The following is a 3,915-nucleotide window of genomic DNA, read 5'->3' on the forward strand; positions in this document are numbered from 1 at the left end:
AGGCACATAAGGAGGCAAATGAAGCATGCTTCCAGCTAGATCAAGTTTAAACCAATCAAAAGCTAGTTTATTTAAGTAGCTATAAAAATTAGGACAGTTCACAGGCAACCAAAGCAAAATGGTAAAAATGCACAAGTGAGATTCCTTTCTTCCATTCTGGTATTAGACATAGCTCTTAAGTCTCAAATTTCAGTTCAAAGAACAAAAGCTAGCACCATGGTGAAGTCTGTACATTCCCAGGAGCCATGCAGCCTGGTCTCAGCTAACAAAGCTAAACTAACACCAAGGTAGCATGTTGGAAACAGCAACCTCAAGAGTCCCTCCACTAACCTAACTTTAGCTCCTCACCTAAAGAGAGGTTAACTATCCCCTCTTGGAAATAGGCAAAACAATCAAAAGCTTAATGTTTCTCCCTCAAGGTAGAGTTTTCCAAACAATAGGAACAAGATTCCTGACAAACAAGTGAGAAATAAATCCACAAAAGCGGTGGATGTGGGCCCAGGCCAAAATTGGCTTTTGGAATTGAGGGAAGTTCTGATATGAAACTAGAATGTGTTTTTAAGCCAAACAAAGGCCCATTCTGTCATATCCTCTCTCTCTCTCCCCCCCCACCCCCAACCTGTTCCAGTGGGGAATATGTTCTGTTACTGGACACTGCTGAAAATGGGACAACACACAATATCTAAAAAGTCAGGATGGCTTAAATATCACAAGTGAGTTGGGGGGAACACTAGACTCTTAACTCATCATGTAGCCTACATAGTTTGTGGTGCATACTAGGAATAGAACAACAAAGTACAAAACATACACAGGATCAGATCCCCAAACACTTCCCATAAAATGAACTCGCAAAAAGCATAGCAAAACATTTTCAGCAACCTAGCATGACAGATTCAAGCATTTCTCTTATTCCTACAAGGCTGAGTGTAACCAGCTCAAGGCACCTCGGAGGCAAGATGCCTCCAAATACCAGTTGTAGGGGAGCAACAGCAAGAGAGAGGGCATGCCCTCAGTTCTTGCCTGCAGGCTTCTCAGAGGCATCTGATGGGCCACTGTGTGAAACAGAATGCTGGACTGGGTGGGAACTGGACCCGGCCTACACATAGGAAACATAGGACCTTTTTCTAGCCACACAAACATAAGGATTATCAGTTTCTCTCACCTCTTTGCAATTAGGAAGCAAATGAAAATCTCCCACTCTCTCTCCCACCACAACCCTACAAAAGAATACTGTAACAAGGATGGAATAGGCCCTCATCCCCCAAATACCTAACAAACAGGGTAGCTGCTGTCTGGGACTCAGACTTTGATTCCCAGCCAGCCCAGAGCCCAAAGTGTTTGCAAAGAGTTTTTAAGAAGAAGATAAAATAATTATTTACCTCTTGCCCTCCTAACTGCGCCTTATTTGTTTATTTATTTGATTTATTTGATTTATATAACGCCCTTCCGAAATGGCTCAGGGCGGTTTACAATTAAAACAGAAAACATTAAAAACAATTAAAACAGAGATACAAATATAAATACCAATTTAAAGCAACTTAAAAACAATTAAACTATCAAAACAATTAAAACCCTGAAAACCAGGTATTAAAACAATTAATACTGATTAAAAACCCTGAAAGGCCAGGCCAAACAGATAGGTTTTAAGGGCTCTCTTGAAGGACAGTAAAGAATCAAGATTACGAATTTCCGCTGGGAGTGCATTCCACAGTCCAGGAGCAGCTACAGAGAAGGCCCGCCTCTGAGTCGTCACCAAACGAACCGGTGACAACTGGAGACGGACCTCCCTAGATGACCTTAACGTGCGATGGGGATCATGTAAAAGAAGGCACTCTCTAAGATATCTTGGACCCAAGCCATTCAGGGCTTTAAAGGTAATAACCAGCACTTTGTATTTTGCCCGGAAACATATTGGCAGCCAGTGTAACTGTTTTAAAACAGGCATCATATAGTCTCTCCGGGTTGCCCCAGAGACCAATCTGGCTGCCGCATTCTGAACTAACTGAAGTTTCCGGACTATGTACAAAGGCAGCCCCACGTAGAGCGCATTGCAATAGTCAAGCCGGGAGGTTACCAGCTGATGCACCACTGTTTTGAGGTCATCCTCTTCGAGGAATGGGCGCTGCTGTTGAATCAGCCGGAGCTGATAGAAAGCACTCCTGGCCATGGCCTCCACCTGAGATACCAGGGTGAGGCCTGGGTCCAGGAGTACTCCCAAGCTACGCACCTGCTCCTTCTGGGGGAGTGTAACCCCATCCAGCACAGGAAGATCTAACTCACCCCTCAGATTCTGAGCCCCCACAATGAGCACCTCCGTCTTGCTTGTATTCAGCTTCAATTTGTTCTCCCTCATCCAACCCATTACTGCCTGTAGGCAGGCATTTAGAGAATGAGTGCCATTTCCTGGGGATGAAAAGGAGAAGTAGATTTGGGTGTCATCAGCATACTGATAACACCCAGCACCAAATCTCCTGATGACCTCACCCAGCGGTTTCATGTAGATGTTAAAAAGCATTGGTGACAGAATGGAGCCCTGAGGGACTCCATATAACAGCTCCCGTTTTTAGGAGCAACTGTCACCAAGCTCCACCATCTGGAATCTACCCGAGAGACAGGAACGGAACCACTGCAAAGCAGTGCCCCCTATCCCCAACTCCCCCAGGCGATCCAGAAGGATACCATGGTCGATGATATCAAACGCTGCCGAGAGATCCAAGAGGACCAACAGAGTCACACTCCCTCTGTCGATTCCCCGGTAAAGGTCATCCATCAGGCCGACTAAGGCTGTCTCAACTCCATAGCCCGTTCTAAAGCCAGTTTGAAATGGGTCTAGATAATCAGTTTCCTTCAAGACTGCCTGTAGCTGGTCGGCCACCACCCTCTCAATCACCTTGCCCAACCAAGGGAGATTGGAGATTGGCCTGTAGCTGTCCACCGCTAAGGGCTCCAGGGAAGGCTTCTTTAAGAGTAGTCTAATCATTGCCTCCTTCAGGCAGGGGGGCACCCTACCCTCCCTCAGCGATGCATTTATGATATTAACTAGGCCATCTCCAACAATCTCCCTGCTAGATAGAAGCAGCCAAGTCGGGCAAGGATCCAGAGAACAGGTGGTAGGCCGCACCGCCCCAAGCAGCTTGTCCACATCCTCAGGAGTCACAGATTGAAACTGATCCAATCTAATCCTGCAAGAAGGATTGCTGGACACCTCCTCCATAGACTTTGCAGAAATAGTGGAGTCCAAGTCAGCCCGAATACAGGAGATCTTATTTGCAAAGAACCCATTAAAGGCATCACAGCAGAGCAACCCCAGGGATTGACTGGAAGTAGAAGGAGGAGAAACCAAACTCCTCACAACCCGGGATAGCTCCGCCAAGCGTGAACCTGCAGCTGCAATGCGTGCAGACCAGAATCTCTTTTTTGCTGCGTGCACTGCCACCGCATAAGCCTTCAAATGGGTCACTTGCTGAATCCTGTCAGATTCGAACCGAGTTCTCCTCCACTTGCGCTCTAGTCACCTACCCAACTGCTTCAGCCCCTGCAGCTCCTCAGTATACCAAGGGGCCCTTTTTGCAGCAGGTTGGAAGGGACGCTTAGGAGCAATCGTGTCTACTGCCCTGTTCCAGGTTCCCACCAGGGCATCGACAGAATCACCGGCCGCACCAACGTCAAAATCCTTCAAGGCCTTTTGAAATCCCACTGGGTCCAGCAGCCTTTTCGGATGGACCATCCTAATAGGTCCACCACCCCTGCAGGGGTGGATTGCGGCTGTGAGACCAACCTTAACCAGGTAGTGGTCCGTCCATGACAGTGGGGAAACCACTGGATTCCCCACCCACAGAACACCCCCCTGATCCGAACAAAAGACCAAATCGAGTGCATGGCCGGCAACGTGAGTCAGTTCAGAAACTAGTTGAG

Source organism: Hemicordylus capensis, chromosome 4 (genome assembly GCF_027244095.1).
Source record: "Hemicordylus capensis ecotype Gifberg chromosome 4, rHemCap1.1.pri, whole genome shotgun sequence".
In the NCBI taxonomy this organism is placed as follows: domain Eukaryota; kingdom Metazoa; phylum Chordata; class Lepidosauria; order Squamata; family Cordylidae; genus Hemicordylus; species Hemicordylus capensis.